Source organism: Miscanthus floridulus, chromosome 6, assembly GCF_019320115.1.
Source record: "Miscanthus floridulus cultivar M001 chromosome 6, ASM1932011v1, whole genome shotgun sequence".
Classification (NCBI taxonomy): domain Eukaryota; kingdom Viridiplantae; phylum Streptophyta; class Magnoliopsida; order Poales; family Poaceae; genus Miscanthus; species Miscanthus floridulus.
In genome coordinates this window covers 122763687-122786438 of record NC_089585.1, presented here as the reverse complement: position 1 = coordinate 122786438, position 22752 = coordinate 122763687, and the positions used below count along the sequence as shown (strand labels likewise).

Below are 22752 nucleotides of genomic sequence, written 5' to 3'. Positions count from 1 at the left end.
TCCGGGATTCCCCGCGTGGAGCCAGTTGGTTGAAAGGGCGTTTGGTTGGTGGAGCTCTAAAATAGCTCTCAGAGTCGTCCAAGAAAGCTGTACCAAACACTCCCTAAATAATCCTCGCTCGGCCTAATTCACACGTATAGTTCCATAAAGAACGCCTTCTTTATTATACTATATCAAGTAAATATGCACGTCACATAATAAAAAGGTCACATATACACTGATATTAATTATGAGTTAAATACACTGGCGGTCCTTAAACTTGTAGCTTTGTGCCACTTAGGTCCAAAAACTCTTAAAATTCAAAATTTAACCCCCTGAACTTGTTAAGTCGTGCACTGCAGGTCCATATCACTTCAAGTAGCTGCTGACTTGGATAAAATTTTATAAAAAACACCCTAGCATAGCTAGGGTGTTTTTTAAGTCGTGCACTGCAGGTCCATACCCCTTCCTGACTATGCTAGGTTGTTTTTTTATAAAATTTTATCCTAGTCAGCAGCTACATGAAGGGGTATGGACCTGCTGTGCATGGCTTAACAAGTTTAGGGGGCTGAATTTCTATTTTGAGAGTTCGTGGACCTAAGTGGCACAGAGCCACAAGTTTAATGGCCGCCAGTGTATTTAACTCATTAAATAATTTTAGTCGTTTTGCACAAGAAAATGTAACTATAAAACTGACCAAGATGGAGGGAAACTTTAACCACCCCTTTTAGAAATTAGGATGTTTTTAAGCTCTAGAATAATTCAGTTTGTTATCATGACAAGGCACAAGTACACATCAGTCGCTACTAATGTCCTAGTGGCATAATCTCTTCGAAGGGTGTGTTAGCCATGGCTAAACAATAGCCAACTATTTGTTAGTCCATACGTGTTTAGATTCTGAACTAATTGTTGGGTTCAATAGACTAGAACTACTTGTTAGCCCCTTATAGTTGGAGCTTTGGCTAAACTTTAGCCCACCCATTAGTCCTCCTATTTGGATCATGTCGATGGAGAACCCTACGGGCCCCCCATAGACCGTACTATAGGGAAGTGGGCCTTGGTAACAAGGCTCACAGCCCAATCAACGAGAAGAACATGGAGCAAAGCAACGTGCAAGACCAAAACTCCTAACTCGGACTATACAAGGAAAGGTGCCCGAAAGCATAGCATAGGACTCTGAACCTTGTATCCGAGTAGGACACAAACAACTCCTCTCGGCACCTAGGACTATAAAGGGTTGGTGAGGATACCCCTTGTAAAGGACTAGAAGGCATACCCAATACTCAAAGCAATATGACGTAAATAGGCTAACGCCAAACTGGACGTAAGGTTATTACTCGACCAAGTCGAGGGCTTGAACCAGTATAAATCATGAGTCTCTTTGCGTAACTGCCGAGTTCCACTATTCGTGGAAGCCCGAACAACTGTCCCGGGTACCCCCATGGCAGGCTATCGGTGATAAAACATCGACAGCTGGCGTGCCAGGTAGGGGCTTTCGACGAATTTCTCTCGAGAGCTCGGCGGACCTCGACCTCAAGATGATTTTTTCGGCGGGAACAACCTTCGTCTTCGGATCCTGGATCTGCGAGGCTGACGGCGACGGCAAGCTACATACCCGTCTCCGAGAAGAAAAAGAATTCGATGACGAAGTAGAATATGAACTCGCCAAGAAGATGACGAAACTCTCAACTTCGGATCTAACTTGGAATGAGGAAGAAAGCGGAATATGAAACCGACTCTGAGAAAGAAATGCAATCCGACTCCAAGGCAATCTTCACAGCACAAGAGCCAAGCCTAATTGGACTCAGAGACACAACAATGATCGTGAAGAAATACAACCCGTACAACTCAAAAAAGAACTCAGGAACTGTACGGACTACACAACGCGGCGTCAATCTATCAACGCTTTACCCAGGACAAGATGAACTCAGCAAGAAAAATACTCCTGGAGGGAGCACAAGAAGGGATGATCATGACAGTTACGCCACAAGACTATGTGGTGCATTGGCCAGGTTCTTTCACCTCGAGCAAAGCCCAGGCTAGCACATATGTTGAAGAACTACCTTACCAAGAGGGAAAAGAACTCGGATCCAGCTCAGAAACTACCAACAGCTCGACCAAACGAAGGATGAAATATCGTACAAGAAGAGCTCGGAAGAGGTACACTATATACATGGCAGAACAGCTAGAGCAATCTTTGGAACTGCCCCAGATACCAGATATAAAATCTTCAGACGAATTAGAAAGCAACATCTCGCCAGATGAGAAAAGCGACAGCAACGAAAATGATGAGCAAAGACTAGCAAGACTAAAGAAGAATAAGTTGAAGGCTAGAAGGAGGAACAGGGCTCAACAAAGGAAGTAAATCTGGAATAAATACAAGGCGGAACTAACGGAATACAAGCAGAAAGAAGGCAGAAAGAGAAGCCGAAAAAAAGTACAAAAAGGAAAAGAATTGAAGAGTTAACAAAAGAGTTACACACCCTCACGAATAACGGAAGGACAAAGGAAGGTCAGGAGAAAGAAGTCGGGGGATCAGAAAAACAACTCGGCGAAGAACTTGAAAGTGCATCTAGTCCTTTAGTAGGTTTTGGTGAATTAAATGACAATACCATTAAAGGTCTAACAAGCTTGCTAAGTGTTGAACAGGAAATTGAGTATAATGCATACACATGAATATTGCATAACAAGATATATCAAAGGTTCAACGAGAAGGCAAACTTGATGATATGCCACATAGCGTTGAAATGAAGGTCAAGTTGTGTATTGTTGTATTGGAAGATCATGGAAACAATCTAGTTCAAGCAAAAGACAACAATGCAATTGGAATCAATGAAATGGCTTCTATGTTGTGGGATATCACAGCATCATGTGAAAGCAAGCATATTTGGCAAATGACAAATGAGACATGAGTTGATGATTGTGGATTGGTCTCAATAATGGACTTGCTTTTCATGAACAAGAAGAGTTTGATAGTGGACTAGTTTTGATCAAGTGTCAAAGAATGAATCAAGAATGCATAAGTGAGGAAATGACAAGCAAAGGTCAAATGATAGAGGACACAACTCATGTTGGATATAAAATGGTCTCTACTTTGATTTGCTTGTATGGATAAAGATTTGGAAAATCACTTTGCATTGATTTGATCAAGCTAGAAGTATGAAGATAGATATTGAAGTAAGTGTTAGGAGTGTCAAGCCAAGATGAATAGGAGATAAGGAATCGTGAATTGGCTTGACCATATTGATGTTGATTCATATGTCTCAATCTATATGAATCCAACTAAAGCTTGATTGATCTCAACATTCATATCTAGAAGATATTCAAGCAAGGATCACAATATTGAAGAAATAGGTTTGTCAATGGATGCTTAATGTGATATGACTTGAGTATGGCTTGATAGGGTGAAGATAGCAAGGAAAGGGCTTCGAGGTACTAAGTGAAGGTCAAGGGCAAGCGATGGCTTGGCAACCGAGGTACCATGGCTAAGGTGAAGAAGATAGTACTTGCATTGAGTCGAGGTACTAATCAAGCTATAAGGAGTCATATTGTGTTGAGGATCAAATTATTAGTGGAAGTGACTTGAAGCCATGAAGGTGAACTCATATGTATAGAAATGGTTCAAGTCACATAATCAAGGTATAATGAGAATGAGGAAAATATACTCGATAATAGAAGTTTTCAATTGCCAAATGAAGTGGCAACCAGCTCAAAGGCATTTACATTCTTTTATGCTTTGAATTTGAGTTTAGGAAAAGCCATACTATAAAGAGGGATTCTAGTACAGTTGGTCAGCTGTGCAACCAGATGCTCAAAACTACAGATCTACATCCTTACACCCAGCCAAAGCAGCCAGCCAAAAATCTCTAGATTCTACCTATTTTGGCTAGAGCTGCAGTGCCGCCCTATGAGGGCGGCAGTGCCGCCCTTTAACGCTTCAGTATTTTCTGGATTATAAATACTAGTCTGAATGGTCACAAACCGACCACTACCATATCCCTTCGTCAACCTCGGGTTCTAACCGTTACAGACAGACCAAAGCTCACCTCTCTCTCCTCCATTGTTGCTCCTCCATCCCTCAAGCTAATCATCGATTCCAACTAGCAAAACTTGAGAGAAAAGGTAGCAAAACACTTGTAGAGAGTGGATCTACTACTTCCCAAAGTTTGAGAGCATTTGGTTCACGTTTGGTCGGTGGTTCTAAGGGTTTGTTACTCTTAGAGTTTGCTTCTAGCTGGCTAGGCAGTCGCCCTTGTGCTTGCCTCCTTCGTGTGGTAGCCTAGGGAGGCTTGTAAGCAACTTGTGCAGCTAAGAAATTACCCCTCACTTCAAGAGTTCATTCTCTTAATTTGAGAACGAGGGCAAGGCAAGCCTTGGTGGTGAGCCAATCCTTTTGTGGATACCTCAACAACATGGACTTAGGCAAGCCTTGGTAGGTGAGCTGAACCACTGGGATAAATCTTGCGTCTCACGTGCTTCACTTTGTGTTCTTGCTGGTTCAGCTCTTTGTTAGGTGTTGTTAGGGTTTGGTAGCTCGATCCTCTCTTGTGTGAGATTTCTATGGTATCTAGTCTTCGAACTGGATCTTGTCATTCTATTGCAGGATTGAGCAGTTGAGAGGGTCAGGTTACTATCTGTGAAATCTCAACACTGTCTGCTTTATTTTTGAAGGCCGGTAGTGCCGCCCTCTATTCTGATAGAGATTCAAGCTGAAATTTTGCAGGATCATTACTGGATATCCCTAGTACATCTTCACCAAGTTTAGGCTATGTTAGACTCACGGTCGTAGGGTGGTAGTGCCGCACTCAAAGGGAGGTAGTGCCGCCCTCAGTTCTAACTTTTATTTGAGCTTGAAATTTTTGTAGGCCTATTCACCCCCCTCTCTAGGCGACATCAAGGTCCTTTCAATTGGTATCAGAGCTAGGCTCTCAAATTCGGGCTTAACCGCCTTGAGAGACAATATCGACAAGTGAGGAGGATATCTTTAGAACTTCTACTTTTAGATGGCTCAAATTATGCATCTTGGTCCGCTAATGTGCTTACTGTTTTTAAGGACATGGGTCCTCATATCGAGCGGATTATAGATGTGAGCATTTCACCTCCTAGTGATGATTTGGCCATTTTATCTAGAGAGGAAGTGAAATGCTTACAATACAATGCTCAAGCTACTAATATCTTATTTAGTGCTTTGAGTGAAGATGTTCTTGATGCCATCATATTTGGAGATGGTGACCCTCTTAATGATGCTCATGTCATTTGGACCACGCTTAAAGAAAGGTATGGCAAGTCCAAATGTAATGAGAAGTTGCTCTCATTAGAGGAACCACTTGAGGAGTGCTCAACTTCACGAACAAATGATGAGCCTCAAGTGATTCTCCCAAAAGGCCTAATGGATCATGCCACATCCACTCTCTCACCAACACATGACTTAATGGATGGTAATGAAATGGTTGGTGAGAACAATAATTTTACATGTGGTACTTCTACTTCCTCTAGTTCTTGTGAGACTAACATTTTGAAGGAAGGAGAAGCTTGTGATCGGTGGAGACCAAATGATGAATCCACCTCACCTAGAAGCTCAACTTTTCATGCCACTTCTCTCGTGTGTCTCATGGCAAAAGGTGGGAAGGTAACATTCAAAAGCAAAACCTCCTCCACCTCCTAGTGACATCTCTAGTAGTGATCTTAGTGATAGCTCTAGTGATGATGAATCTAGTGATGAAGAGATTGATAACACAATTAAAAATTTGGATCCTAAGACCAAACTCTTCATCTCTAAACTAATAGAGGATTTAGAGAGCGTCCAAGCCGAAACTAGCAACTAGAGATGATGATCTCATTGCACAAGAACACATATATATTGCTAGTAAGGAAGCTCTTGCGTTAGAGAGAAGTGAGGTGGCCTCTTTGCGCAAGGCTTTGGCTAAAGAGCAAGAGGACCATGCTCTCACAAAGAAGGCAAATATTGCACTCAACCAAAAGTATTGTGACTTAGATGAAAAGTACAAAAAGCTTGAGTTGCAATATAGTCTTCTTTGGGACAGCACCTCACATCCCTCTAAGGCAAAGGATGCCTCTACTCCATCCACTAGCAAAGGTTGTGAAAAATGCTTTAATCTTGATTTGAATATTTATGCCACTAACCTTGTTAATATGGAGGCTATGAGAAAAGAGATTGCTAGGCTCAATGAAATGATAGCAGGAGGGTGCATGAATGACATGACTCAAAGTGGTGGCAAGAAAATTGAGAAAACAAAAAGGCCACAATACAAGAATGGGTGGCATCCCTCAATAAAAAATGAGCTCAGGCACACAAAAGGAGCCAAGAAAAATGGTAGGAAACTGGTAAATTGCTTTGAATGTGTGCAGTTTGAGAGGATGGAGCAGATTGGTATAGTACAGCCTGCACAGACCATGGTAGTGCCGCGCCCCGCCAAAATGGAAAGCTACCAATCTGACTTCTGATCAAACTAAGCTCATAATGAAGATGCCTAGGCAAAACAGCAAAGCCTCCAAGGTCACCAAGAAAGAAAAGAAGGGCATGAACAAGATTCAAGAGAAGAAGAAGATGGCTCATGTCAAGTATTTCAACATGGGACACAATGTCTCTGTGTTTCAATAAGGTTGATGACCAAGCAACACTTCCAAAGAACAAGACAAGAAAAAGCAAGAGGAAGTGTTATGGATGCAATGAGAAGGGACATGAAATTAGGCTCGTGTCCAAACAAGAAAAGTGAAGGCCTTGTGTCATCAACAAAGAGGATCATTTGCAAGGTAGCAAGTAAAACACAAGAAGAGAAGGCTAACAAGAACAAGAGCCGTCTATGCTACACTTGTACAGAAAAGGGACACCTAAGTATGGATTGTCTCATGGATAACACTCCTAAGCTCAACTCGTCAATTGATTCAAATATGCTTAGGAGGCCCAAGAATGACACTTGTGCTAGAAAGGTGATTGGTTCACCATGTGCTAGCACAAAGGCCATTTGGGTGCCTAAGTCTCTTGTGACTAACCATGATGGACCCAACATAGTTTGGGTACCAAATTGTGCTTAGTAAGTGTTGTAGGTACTTGAAGGTGATATGAAGCTTCGGGGTGCTTGAGCAAGTTGATTGAAAATATTCACTCAAGCTATCAATCAATTCACATTGCATATTCTTATATGGTTGACCCGAAGATAAATCAATAGGAAATACTTCAAACTTCATATTCACCTCGGTAACTAGTACCTAACCCTTGCTAGCTAGCCACTTGACATGTGTAGTCTCTAATAGTTCACAAATATATGTGTGTTTATGAATTATTAAGAGTGGCTAGAGTACTTCAAGTCTAAGTGAATCATTTACCATATGATGCTTTTAATGGCTCTCTAGTAGAGCAAGATCTTATTCATGTTGTAGGTAATGAGGAACCGCCTTGTGGGGCAATCAAGAAAATGGCTATTGGTGATATAAGACCACAAGAAGTACATGCTACAAAAGTGAAAGCTACTCAGTTGCTGCTATACCAAATTCCGCTGACAACTCTGATGTAGAGGTGCAGCACACCCCTGCTGCAAATTAGTAGGGAAGGCAGTGCCGCACCCAAGGGCGGCAGTGTCCGTCCCTCCTACATAGTTGCAGCTGACTCCACTCTAGTTCGTGGACAAATCTACAACCTTCATATGTGCAAAATGAAGATGAAAAGACTACCTCATCCATTACAATCAAGAAGGGTGGTAACATCTAAATCTCAAGTGCAATTTATTTGAAACTAAACTCCTTTGTGTCTTGTGTAGCCACTTAGGATAATAGAAGCACTTGAGGATATTCGTTGGTTGCTAGTCATAGAATAGAAATATGATCAAAATTGAATTGATCATCCACATCAAGCAACATAGGTGACTTGACTTTCCTTTATGGACTTCAAACCAAGAAAAACAAGATGAAGCAAGTTTATAGTTCGTGCACATTATGAGTTGGTTTGATGGATTTGGAATCTTGGTACACATTGGAGGATACAAGTAGAGTTCAAAATGGCCTAAGAATAAAGAATCAAGCTCAAGTCAAGTAAAGGGACTTATCACTCACAAGTCAAGACTTCCTACTTGATGGAATCTTGTCATATGTTATATTGCCAAATATTCATTCTCATCTTATGGGCATCTATATGCTATAATGGTTGCGAGTATCTCTTGGCATAGTTCAAATTGATTACACTATTATTGCCATGACCTAGACATAGAGTGAAAATCTCAAGTTCTTAAATGAATAAAGTGCTATGTGAGAAATTCAAATACTTAGAGCACTTATAAAAGGAGACTTTAATCTATGGCTAGAGTTATGAGACTAATCTTTCTCTCTAAGTGATTTATGTAGTCTCACTAAATGAGAATGTGTTTCTCAAATAGAGTGTGCTATTATATGAAGGCTATCAATCCAAAACCATGTGATGTATTTTCTCTCTAGCTAATTTGGATTAGATTTGTCTATGTTAGCCACTCACCATAATATGGCTTAAATCTACCCTTTTTGGACTTAAATGATCAACCATGCACATTTACATTTCCATTCCACTCAAAAGAATGTGCATGTGACATCAAGGGAGATTTAGTCCATGTTATGAGGTTTCTCCATTTTGGATAACCCACTTGTCATCCACATATAAATGGTTACTAAATGGAAAACTAGTGCTTGTGTTAATAATGTCTTCTTGTGATTGAGCTTATTCATAGAAAACCAATAAGAAGATGTTGTGCTAATTTAATTCACAAGCTTAAAGGTTATTCTTCACCTAAAGAAAGATGTTGCTGCTAAAGGCCATGTAGATCAAAAGTTTCAGTTTCGCTTGAATCAAGTTTGAGGTTGATTTGAATAAGCTATACAAGAAGAATTCACAAGATTATGAGTGTTGATGAGAGGACTGAATGGATATAACATCTTGTATGTATTCTCAACTGAAATCACCTTCAAAGATTGGACAGAAAAAGAAGAAGAATCATCGATCATCAAATCTGTCCTAGAAAATTGCAAATTTGAGTTGACTGCCTTCAAGCATAGATTTGGAGATTCAAATATTGATAAATTGACCTAAAACTTTGTGAGCATACCATACACATCTAGTACTTGTTGCTGTACAATTGGTATGAAGATTGGTTTTGAAGAAAATCAGTTTTGAGTTGGTTTCTGTCAGCTTCAACAGTGCAGTTTCAGATTTAAGCAGTTCTGGTAGAAAATTATTTTCACAGACCAAATGGAGTTCAAATGAGCTAAATTTTTTAGAGAAGTTAGAGGACTCATAGATGAAGATCTCTACCAAATTTCATGCATATTGGGCTAGTGGTCTGAGAGATATGGATTTCTTTTTTCCTTTCTGAGGATGACAGAATCTGAAAACTGACTGAATGGAATTGGATTGCATTGTGGCAACAAGATTGAGTTAGCTCTCAAGTTGGTCATGAAGAATCAGTAAATATGAGAAATATAAATTTGGTCTAAAGGAGTTTCAATGAAAGAAAAGAACTCACACAAGGATCCAAATAAGTTGCAATCAGAGTACAAGCAGCAGCAAGTAATTGCAACTAGTTGGAACAAGAAGTAATCAGCTGAGACTATTGAATTGCAAGCAGTTTCAAGGAGTTCAAATCAGTTGAAGTATAGTGCAAGTCACTCCCTTGACCTCATATTGTTAATGTGCTTAAGTGAACTTTGTGTACTCTTGTATGAATAAATTTAGGGGGAGCTTAGCCTATATCTTGTAGGATTATTGGTTTCTTTCAAGTGTTTGATGTGCAGTCCTACACATGGAAAAAGGAGGATGGGTAGTTCCTTTGGATTCTCTAGGTGTTTCACAATTATTCTAGGAGGTCTTGGTCTTTATAAACCAAATGCTCCTGGTTTAAATGTTGAATGTCCCAATCCTTTAAATGGACCTAGATTTGGATGAGATGGAGAAAATAATTGAAGAGTGGGCTTTCATTGCTATTTCTCCTCTCTAAGTGCTCATCAAGTACCTATGATCCATCCCATTGATCTCCCAGGATCTTATCAACAAAGAATGGTAACTCCTAGTTCATAACTTGCAAATTTCATGAATTTTACCTTTGCTCTCTGTGTGAGTTGCTCTAGGTAAAGAAAGAACTAGGAAACTAATATGGATCTTGGATGATCACAAGAGCTCAGTTTTACCACATTTCATCAAGTGAGAACTATGGCCATCCAAATCATTGAAGTCTCACCTATGATGGTCATATCGATGAAAATTTATGTGGTGATCTATCTACCTTGGTGGTGGTATGTTTCCTTGGCATAATTTCAATTGTTGCAAATTTATCATGCCTTGACCAAGATATAGGATGAACTTCCCTCGACTCTTAAACCGATTCTAGTGCATTTCACAAGTAATTCAAGCACTTGATGCACATATTAAGGGGAGCCCATCCTATGCCTTGTGTCTCTTAAGACTAACCTTTTCTTCTAGTGAATTTGTGTAGTCTCTTGCTGAGAATGAGTTTCTCATGAGTCTGCTACATTAACTCAATCCAAATTGGTAAAGTTGTTTCTTATATTCATTTGGATTGCAATTTTATCTCTTAAGTAGCTGCTCTCCATAATATAACTTAAATTCCTTTGTTTGGGCTTAACTGACCAAAAGTGTGTATGTTCTTGCCTTCCACATATATATGTATGCACTATCAAAAAGGGGGGAATTTAGTCTATGTTATGAGGTTTTGCAATTAGTGATCTACATGCCTTCCACATCCAAAAGGTCACTAATTGTGAAACTCTAGCTTGTGCAATTTAATGCTATTTCTTGTCTTTATGAGCATTTCCTAGGAGACATTATGAGATACGGGCATTCATTCAAATTGGCATCAACTTGTGAAGATTCCTTCATCTGGTGTCAAAATTTTGAAGATAATATTTTAATTGTTATTGGTGGACAATCTTTCAATCAATTGGTATCTCAAAATGACAACAAGAGTGGAGATTATGAGGCTTAGAACAAAGGTATATCGCTCCATGAACTCATGTACTACCTTTGTGCATCTAGGCCCTTACATGCTAGTGTGTGCATGTGTATGCAATATTTTGAGTCACACCATGAGTTTGTCCTTGTGGTGACGATTAGAGAATTCTTTAGATATTTGGTTGATACCTCTTGTGGTGATGAAGTGAGTTTGTCTCATGTTAAAATTGTCATCTAAATGAGGTATGAGCTAAATATGCTAACTTCTCAAGAATCTTGACTTAAAGGGTTGCATACTTTGTTTGATAGAAAACTTAGGAGAGAAATCCTACATACTAAACTTTTACCTACCTCTTGTCCTTACTTGTCTACCATTATTTCTTCCTTTCGGTGGAGAGATCCTTTTTAGAGATTAATGCCAAAGGGGGAGAAATAGTGGGGGTGTGGGGGAGAGTGTAAAGGGGAGAGATTGATATGCAGATTAAAGGGGGTAAAACAAAGGCATATAAGATTTTTCAAAATTTGTGTGGTGTATGCAAGGATAGTTTAATTTGATGCTCTTGATAAGGACCTTATATGCTAGTGTGTGAAGTTCATGACTTAAATGGTGTATTGTTTTATTTCTATGATGTTTTCAGCAGTGCGGTAGTGCCACACTATGGTCCGGTAGTGCCGCACCTGGCTGGAACAACTCATTTCGTTGAGTGCATGAACTGCCATGAGCATCACATTTACCATGATGACACCTTGCACCCCACGAATGCTAAGATATAGGAGAATTCCCACACTTTCTCTTAAATATGTGCACTTGGCATTTGAGGCCAAAACTTGAATTCTATTCTATGCACACATTTAGGGGGAGCTCACTATATCATAGGATTCAAAATCTTATTATTCATCAATCTCTTGTAAGCTTTAATTGTGTTGTCATCAATCACCAAAAAGGGGGAGATTAAAAGTGCATCTAGTCCTTTAGTGGGTTTTGGTGAATTAAATGACAACACCATTAAAGGTCTAACAAGCTTGCTAAGTGTTGAACAGGAAATTGAGTATAATGCATACACATGAATATTGCATAACAAGATATATCAAAGGTTCAACAAGAAGGCAAACTTGATGATATGCCACATAGCGTTGAAATGAAGGTCAAGTTGTGTATTATTGTATTGGAAGATCATGGAAATAATCTAGTTCAAGCAAAAGACAACAATGCAAATGGAATCAATGAAATGGCTTCTATGTTGTGGGATATCACAACATCATGTGAAAGCAAGCATATTTGGCAAATGACAATTGAGACATGAGTTGATGATTGTGGATTAGTCTCAATAATGGCTTGCTTTTCATGAACAAGAAGAGTTTGATAGTGGACTAGTTTTGATCAAGTGTCAAAGAATGAATCAAGAATGCATAAGTGAGGAAATGACAAGCAAAGGTCAAATGACAGAGGACATAACTCATGTTGGATATAAAATGGTCTCTACTTTGATTTGCTTGTATGGATAAAGATTTGGAAAATCACTTTGCATTGATTTGATCAAGCTAGAAGTATGAAGATAGATATTGAAGTAAGTGTTAGGAGTGTCAAGCCAAGATGAATAGGAGATAAGGAATCGTGAATTGGCTTGACCATATTGATGTTGATTCATATGTCTCAATCTATATGAATCCAACTAAAGCTTGATTGATTTCAACATTCATATCTAGAAGATATTCAAGCAAGGATCACAATATTAAAGAAATGGTTTGTCAATGGATGCTTAATGTGATATGACTTGAGTATGGCTTGATAGGGTGAAGATAGCAAGGAAAGGGCTTCGAGGTACTAAGCGAAGGTGAAGGGTAAGCGACGGCTTGGCAACCGAGGTACCATGGCTAAGGTGAAGAAGAGAGTACTTGCATTGAGTCGTGGTACTAATCAAGCTATAAGGAGTCATATTGTGTTGAGGATCAAATCATTAGTGGAAGTGACTTGAAGCCATGAAGGTGAACTCATATATATGGAAATGGTTCAAGTCACATAATCAAGGTATAATGAGAATGAGGAAAATATATTCGATAATAGAAGTTTTCAATTGCCAAATGAAGTGGCAACCAGCTCAAAGGCATTTACATTCTTTTATGATTTGAATTTGAGTTTAGGAAAAGCCGTACTATAAAGAGGGATTCTAGTATAGTTGGTCAACTATGCAACCAGATGCTCAAAACTATAGGTCTACATCCTTACACCTAGCCAAGCATCCAGCCAAAAATCTCCAGATTCTACCTGTTTTGGCTAGGGCGGTAGTGCCGCCCTATGAGGGCGACAGTGCCACCCTTTAACGCTTCAGTATTTTCTGGATTATAAATACTGGTCTGAACTGGTCACAAACTGACCACTGCCATATCCCTTCGTCAACCTTGGGTTCTAACCGTTACAGACAGACCAAAGCTCACCTCTCTCTCCTCCATTGTTGCTCCTCCATCCCTCAAGCTAATCCTCGATTCCAACCAGCAAAACTTGAGAGAAAAGGCAGCAAAACACTTGTAGAGAGTGGATCTACTACTTCCTAAAGTTTGAGAGCATTTGGTTCACGTTTGGTCGGCCGTTCTAGGGTTTATTACTCTTGGAGCCTGCTCCTAGCCGGCTAGGCATCGCCCTTGTGCTTGCCTCCTTCGTGTGGCAGCCTAGGGAGGTTTGTAAGCAACTTGTGCAGCTAAGAAATTACCCCTCACTTCAAGAGTTCATTCTCTTGATTTGAGAATGAGGGCAAGGCAAGCCTTGGTGGCAAGCCAATCCTTTTGTGGATACCTCAACAACGTGGACTTAGGCAAGCCTTGGTGGCGAGCTGAACCACAGAATAAATCTTGCATCTCACGTGCTTCACTTTGTGTTCTTGCTGGTTCAGCTCTTTGTTAGGTGTTGTTAGGGTTTGGTAGCTTGATCCTCTCTTGTGTGATATTTTTGTGGTATCTAGTCTTTGAACTGGATCTTGTCATTCTGTTGCAGGATTGAGCAGTTAAGAGGGTCAGGTTACTATCTATGAAATTTCAACACTGTCTGCTTTATTTTTGAAGAGCGTAAGTGCCGCCCTCTATTCTGATAGAGATTCAAGCTGAAATTTTGCAAGATCATTACTGGATATCCCTAGTACATCTTCACCAAGTTTAGGCTGTGTTGGACTCACGGTCACAGGGCGGCAGTGCCGCACTCAAACGGAGGTAGTGCCACCCTCAGTTCTAACTTTTATTTGAGCTAAAAATTTTATAGGCCTATTCACCCCCCCTTCTAGGCGACATCAAGGTCCTTTCAGAACTTCCACATGAGCCACAAGGGGAACAACCACCTAAAAAATCAATTTTTCAAAGGCTATAAGAAAAGGGCAATCCAGAACCGAGCCAGCGATACCCGGAAGCATCAAGAAGATTCGACAAAGAAGATGACTATGGAGAATCCGAGTTTAAAGAAGATAGATCATATTACAGGAGGGCAAGATCACCAGATTATGAAAGGATAGAACCATACGACATATTCCCTTGTTTTGCGAAGGCTACAAACATTGAAACTACCACACAAATTTAAGCCAGCGAATCACTCCAAGTATGATGGAAAAGTAGAACCATGACAATGGCTAAGAGTTTATTCCCAATCTATTGAATTAGCTAGAGGAGATGACGACATCAAGGCCCTATTTTTCCCAATGGCCCTCGAAGCAATGCCACTACAATGGTTTGACAAATTGAGGCCAAGATCAATTAGATATTGGGAAGACTTGCAAGAAGCTTTCTGCAACAACTTCGTAGGCATTATTACCCATCTGATGACCGCAGCCGAGTTGAAAGGGGTAAGGCAAAGGAGAGGAGAAAGTCTATGAGAATACTATAGAAGATTTGGAGAATTCAGGGCTCAAGTCCACTGATATCACCGATAGAGAGGTGATAGAGGCCTTTGTAGAAGGAATCTTGGCAAATTAGCAATACAAGGACTATTTTAATGAGAACCCAAGAACAAATGAAGACTTCAAGAGGGTTGTTGAAAAACTAATTGCGTCAGAAGAAAGAACCCGACACCAGTTTGCTAGGGACAACCCAGAGAATAGAAGACCCAATTACAGACAGCAAGACAAAAGGCCAAGGCAGGACAACATGGTGGCAACCACAGACAACAAGAGAAGATACAATGGCAACAACAATGATAGCAACGGTGGCAATTACAATGGCAACTACAACAATAGCAACAACCGTAACAACAGTGGTTACAATAGTAATAGCAACTATCGGAGCAACAACTACCAAGGAAGAACACCAAAAAACATAGAGAACATGTCGTGTCACATACACCCAGGGGCCAGACAAAAATTAGTTGAATGCAGCACTTTTCAGCGACAATTCATGAAGAGAGAAAATATGAATCAAAACAACTCGGAGCATAAGCAAGAATAATCCAAAAAGGAGGAAAAGAAAGCTGAAGGAGATTATCAAGAACCCCAACGCCAATTAGCAGTGATATTTTCAGGTGTTCCTAACACACGAAGCAAAAGGCAAGAGAAACTAGCTCACAGAGCCATCATGGCAGCTGAACCAGCCACCCTAAGGTATCTAGATTGGTCAGAGTACCCCATCCACTTCATAAGAGAAGACCAATGGACCAGTGTAACAAACGCAGGATGTTACCCGCTAGTACTGGGTCTAACTATCGTAGGAGTGGCAGTAACTAAAGTACTCATTGACGGAGGAGCCGGGCTTAACATAATTTTCGCAGATACTCTCAAAAGGATGAATCTAGATTGTGAAGGTCTAATGACACCAACAAGCACACCATTCTATGGAATAGTACCCGGCAGAGCAGCTATGCCCCTCGGACAGATAACTCTACCAGTCACCTTTGGCACACCAGACAAATACCGGACAGAATTCATCAAATTCGAAGTTGCAGACTTTGAATCATGCTAACACGCAATACTAGGGAGACCAGCTTTAACAAAATACATGGTAGTGCCACACTATCCATACCTATCCATACCTACTACTCAAGATGCCAACAACAAAGGGCGTATTATCATTGAAAGGAGATCTAAGGAAAGCGCATGATTGCGACGTACAAGCAATACAAATATCCAAAAGATTACAAGACATAAAGGAAGAAAAGGAAATTACAATGCTAGCCAACAAAATGAACCCGGATGAGATTCAGATACCGGCTAAGAAGCCAAACAACTTCGCACCACCAAAAGAAGCCGCTACCAAGACTATCGACATACTGACTGGTGACCCAGAGAAGATAGCCATCATCAGTGTAAACCTCGACCTCAAATAGGAACTCACGCTCACCAACTTTCTTCGAGACAACAAAGATATCTTCGCTTGGAAGCCGGCCGACATGCCAGGGGTCCCAAGAAAGTTGGCTGAGCACATAATTGATGTAAACAAAGGGTCCAAACCTGTTAAGCAGAAACTACGAAGATTTGCTCCAGACAGAAAAGCAGCAATCAAAAAAGAGATCACCAAGCTCATGACAACAGGATTCATCAGAGAAATAATCAACCTGGATTGGCTTGCCAACCCGGTCCTAGTAGAGAAGAAGAATTTAAAAGAATGGCGCATGTGCATTGACTACACAGACCTCAACAAACATTGCTCAAAAGATCCATATGTCCCACCAAGGATTGATCAAATCATCGATTCAATAGTAGGATTAGCTCTATTATCCTTTCTGGATTGCTACTCGGGCTATCATCAAATATCTCTAAGGGAAGAAGACCAAAGCAAGACATCGTTCATTACACCCTTTGGGGCCTATTGCTACAAATCAATGCCTTTTGGGCTAAAAAATGCAGGGGCAACATATCAAAGAGCAATTCAAACTTGTTTAGGGAATCAAGTTGGAAGGAACGCAGAAGCATACATTGACGATGTGGTAATCAAGACAAAAGAACCCGGATCATTGATAGAAGACCTTGAGGAAACTTTTGAAAATCTAAAAGCATGGCAGTGGAAGCTAAATCCCACAAAATGTGTTTTTGGGGTCCCATCAGGACAACTACTCGGATTTCTAGTCAGCAACCGAGGAATTGAAGCAAGTACAAAGCAAGTTAAAGCCATCATGGATATGAAACCTCCAAGGAAAGTTAAAGACATACAAAAGCTTACAGGGTGCATGGCAGCACTCAATAGATTCATCTCCTGGCTAGGAGAGAAAGGGCTACCTTTTTTCAAACTATTAAAAAGGGCAGGAAATTTTGAATGGACAGAAGAAGCAGAAGAAGCATTCCAAAAGCTAAAAGAATACTTGGCATCATCACCAGTAATGACTCCACCAAAAGGCAAAGAAGACATGATGTTATACATTACAGCAACCAAGAACGTTGTCAGTATAGCAATTGTAGTTGAAAGAGAAGAACCCGGACACGCATATAAAGTGCAAAGACCAGTCTATTACATCAGTGAGGTACTAACAGAATCAAAAGTGAGATACCCACACGTGCAAAAGCTACTTTATGTAGTGTTGATATCATCAAGAAAGCGGAGACATTATTTCCATGAACATAAGATTACAGTGATAACTAATTTTCCACTCCAAGACATTCTACGCAACAAAGATGCAACAGGTCAGATATCAAAATGGGCAGTAGAACTCGGTGCTTTTAACCTAGACTTCAAACCAAGAACAGCAATCAAATCTCAAGCATTATACGACTTTATTGCTGAATGGACAAAAATCAGTCAAAAAGAGCCCGAAGCAATACTTAATCATTGGAGAATGTATTTTGACGGTTCCCTAAAGTTAGGAGGAGCCGGAGTAGGAGTGCTATTCATATCACCAGAAGAGAGACAGTTAAAGTATGTGCTACAAATACTTTGGCAGGCAACTAACAATGAGGCAGAATATGAAGCATTAATACATGGTCTAAGAATTGCAAGCTCACTTGGGATCAAAAGGCTACTCGTCTACGATGATTCAGCTATAGTAATCAACCAAGTCAACAAAGATTGGGATTGTACAAAAGACAATATGGACGCATACTGTGCAGAAGTCAGAAAATTGGAGAAAATTTTCTAAGGGCTCAAAATCCATCATGTACTAAGGGATTCAACATTGCAGCAGATGTGCTAGCCAAATTGGGATCAGATAGAGCAAAAGTACCACCTGGTATATTTGTAGAAGAACTCACAGCCCCATCCATCAAACAACTCAGGAACATAAAAAAGGAGAAGGAAACAACAGATCCAATGGAAATAGATCAAGCAGAAGAACCAGACCAGTCAAGACAAATCATGGTCATACAAAATGATTGGAGACAAACATACATTGATTTTATTAAAGAGAAGAAACTACCCGAAGACAAAGCAGAAGCAACCCGGGTTATACGAAGAAGCAAAAACTATGTTCTGGTGGGAGATAAACTATACAAAAGAGCAGCATCATCTGGAGTACTACTTAAATGTGTTCCAATAGATAAAGGAAAGGAAATCTTGTATGAAATCCACTCAGGATGTTGTGGAAATCATGCAGCCTCTAGGACACTGGTCGGCAAAGCATTCAGAACCAGGTTCTATTGGCCAACAGCACTCAAAGATGCAGAAGAGCTCGTCAAAACATGCAAGAACTGCCAAATGTTTGCCAGACAATCACATGTACCCGCTCATAATTTGATATGCATACCACTAGCCTGGCCTGTTCTCATGCTAGGGGGCTGGATCAAGTCGGACCACTCAAAAAAGCAAAAGGAGGCTTCGAATACATATTTGTGGCAATCGACAAATTTACAAAGTGGATTGAATACAAACCTTTGGTTAAATACAGTGTAGAAAAAGCAGTGGAATTCATACAAGACATCATGCATAGGTTCGACATGTCCAACAGAATAATCACAGACCTTGGTTCACCATTTACAGCAAGAGAATTCCAATACTGGGCAAGAGATTGTGGGATGGAAATCGACTTTGCATCAGTAGCACACCCATAGGCCAATGGACAAGTCGAAAGAGCAAATGGACTCATATTACAAGGCTTAAAACCAAGATTATATGAAGATTTGAAAGATTATGGTGGAAAATGGATCAATGAACTACCAAAAGTAGTATGGGGTCTAAGAACCTAGATCAGCAGAGCCACCGGATACTCATCGTTCTTTCTAGTCTATGGATTAGAGGCAGTACTACCAGCCGACTTGATATGGCTATCTCCAAGAATAGAACAATATTAAGAAGGCTGAAGCTGAAGAAACAAGGCGGTTAGAAATTGATTCAATAGAAGAAATAAGAGACAGTGTAATAATCCAAAATGCAAGATATCAGCAAGGATTACGAAGACATTATGACAAAAGTACTCAACCCCGATCACTAAAGCCAGGGGACTCAGTATTATGACTAATCCAGAAGAAAGATGGACGACACAAACTACTCAGTCCATGGGAATGACCCTTCATCGTGAAGACAACAACAGGACCCAGCACATATGAGTTGATGACTCGAGACGAAATACTAGTGAAGAATACTTGGCATATCAGCCAACTCAAAAGATTCTACAATTAGTACAACATATTGTACTCAAGTTTCAAGAGAAATAAAGCAGAAATTCTTCAAGAAGAATGACTTCAGATATAAGCCCTGTCGAACCGACAAACCAACCCGTAATCAGGTTGGGGATAAAAGGGGCTTCCCTGTTAACAGCCAACCCAGAAACGATTGTGCTACACTGGGCAATTTTGTCACTCAACCATATGGAGATGGCTTGACTGACGGCCAATGGCCAAATAGCTTCTTGGGTAAGGAGACCCAAGCTAGCATTTGTCACTCTACCATAAAAGAGATGGTACGACTGACAGCCCTGTCCAACGGACAGAACCAACCCATAATCAGGTTGGGGAAAAAGGGGCAGCCCTGCACACAGCTCAATCCGGAAACTAGTTGTTGCTATACGGGCGCAATCGCTTACCCCAAGAGCTGGTACGATTGCTTACTTACCCTACAAACAGCCAACCCAGAAATGGTTGTGCTATACAGGTCCGATCGCTTACCCCAAGAGCTGGTACGATCGTTTAAAATGCCCAACAAGCGGCATTATCTACAAAAACAACTCGTCGCCTACCCCAAGAGCGGTACGATCAACTACTTAGCCCAAAGAGCGGCACAATCACTCCAACAGCTCGGTCGCCTACCCTAAGAGCGGTACGATCGACTACTATGCCCAACAAGCGGTGTTATCTACAAAAACAACTCGGTTGCCTACCCCAAGAGCGGTACGATCGACTACTTCACTCAAGGAACGGAAAATCACTCCAACAACTCGGTCGCCTACCCCAAGAGCGGCACGATCGACTACTTCTCCCAAGGAGCGGCATAATCACTCCAACAACGCGGTCGCCTACCCCAAGAGCGGTACGATCGACTACTACGCCCAACAAGCGGCGCTATCTACAAAAACAACTCGGTCGCCTACCCTAAGAGCGGTACGAGCGACTACTTCGCTCAAGGAACGGCGCAATCAACTCTACAACTCGGTCAAGCGACCACTTTGCCCCAAAAGCGGCACAAGTAACAATTACAACTCAGGTGCTTACCCTCAGAACAATTCCGCCCCAAGAAAGGCACAGATCCATAATACAAATCGGTTGATTACCCCAAGAGAAGTATAATCAACTCCTTCAACCCTACTACATCACCAAGAGGAAACAAGCTATGGCAAAGCATGAAAAAGCCGCAAGGAAAGACAGGGCGAAACTTGTCCATATTATTCAAAGACAACTCAGAAGAGAAATAAAGACAGGTCGAAGCCTGCTCATATCAGTCAAAGACAAATTCAAAAGTAGGGCAAAGCTTGATCACATTCATAAGAGACAAATGTATATCACAAGAAACCACAAGTTCATTACACAAAATATCTAAGGAGCTAGAGGCTCAGCAGGAAGCACATTCATCTGTTCCAAGATTTGGTCTGTAAGACCACTAAGCTCTACCTTTGCCGCATCCCATCATTGCGCAAAATCAGCAGACATAGTGGGATCTACAATTTGCTGAAGGAGAGCATCAGGAGTGGCCACCCAAATAAAAGATATGACATCATTTACACAACGATAGAAGCCACCCCTAACAAAGCTAAAGAACCGAGTGGATAGCACCTGGGATAATGCTTCTCAACCCTTGAGCAAGATCTTCCTGGTGACAAACTGCAGCAATAATAGGCTTCACAGCTTCATAAAGAGCCCGGAACTGATCATGGGCAGCCTTAACTTCCCCTGCAAGTCTTGTACTGATTTCATGGCCTGAACAAGATCTCGGTCAGCTCCAGATCAGTATCAACTTTGCCTGAGCAAGAATATCTTGGGCTTTTTTCAACTTTGAATCAGTAAGAGTACTTATAGACTCAGCCTAATTTTGTGAAGTCCGGAGGGTGTCAGTCATCGTTTCCCTATCCTTCAACCATGCTTCTTTTTCACGAGCAAGAGCTGAAAGAAAGCAAATCAACAACTCAGAAGAGAAAAAAGAGCAAAACCAAGGGAAAAGCAGTATAACAACAAAAGATCAACTTACCAGCCAGTCTCTCCTTCAAATCAGAATTCTCAGCCTGAGAGGAATCACGGACAACCTCAGCATCAGCAACCTTTGCATTTAAAGCAGCTTCCATGACTTCACTGTTGCTCCCTCTCATGGGCCAAAGTAGTCTGAGCCTGAGCCAGCTCAGACTCAGTTGTCTTCAAATTGGCCTCAATAAGAGCAGCAGAACTGCATCTCTTGAGGACCATACAAGAGATCCTGATCTTCAACCAAAGACTACAGTAAGGAAAAAATCTTACGAGAAATAAGAGTCAGGGAAGAATGAAAGTAAAAAAGCAAAGAAATTTAGTACATTACCTTGAGCTTGGCGCCATAAGCACCTAGAAAAAGTCTCCCATGAAGAAACCAACTCGGCCAACCGTTCAACCCTGGCCAAGCTGAGCTAGTTCCTCTCCTGCTCGAGTTAGCAGAAGAGTACTCGGCCCAGATGTTGACTGGCCAACCAGCATCAGTAGCAGAAGTAGAGGGGGGATAGTTACTAGAACCCTCACCCACTGCCGCATCAACCTGAGTTGCAGCCTCGAGAGTATCTAGAAGAGATGACCCAGATGGCAAAAGAGCAGCAACAAAAATCCCCAAAAGGCTATCCACAACCCTGGTGTTCCTCATGAGAAGACACCAGGGCCCCAACATTCTGCTCCTCAACATGTGGCTCAAGAGGAGCAACATGAGGAGGAGAAGCTACAAAAAGAAGAATTATAAGTCTACAAGGATTTAGAATACATAAGAAAAAGAAAGGCAAGGAAGAACAAGAGCTCACCAACAGCAGATTCTTGTAAAGCTTTTTTAGCCCCAAGGGCTAGAGAAGACAAGGCATCCTTAAAAGGCCTGCATTTGAAAAAAGAACCCGGATTAATCAAAGACAAGCAAAAATTATCAGGATAAAGAAAAAAGAAGCCGGAGCTTACTTGATAACCTTATTGAAACTACCTGCCACCCCCGAGAAGCCAAGACTCGGGAGTGGCACATCGAACAAATCATCCTCAACCACCTCAAAGGAGGGGACTGGGATAGCCTTTGGGACAGAAGCAGAAGCAATTGTCACGCTAGGGACACAAGGAGCTCATGTATGACTATAGAAAAAAGAAATCGGTCAGAGCAAATCTTACAAGACACAAGTGCACTCGAGAAGTAAAAACTTACGAGCAAGGAATAAGGGGGACCTCATCTTTAGTCACCCCTCATCAACAGTGACAGACCAACCATCTAACAGAAGACAAAAAAGAACTCGAATGAATACACAAAAGCAAGACAGAGGCAAAAACAACATAGGAAAAAGCACAAGCTCA

At 41.0% G+C, this 22752-nt stretch overlaps 1 pseudogene; it reads left to right on the top strand.

The window, feature by feature from the left end:
- The first annotated feature begins 1686 nt into the window (after positions 1 to 1686).
- Positions 1687 to 7035, top strand: LOC136461151 (uncharacterized; annotated as a pseudogene).
- Positions 7036 to 22752: the final 15717 nt, after the last annotated feature.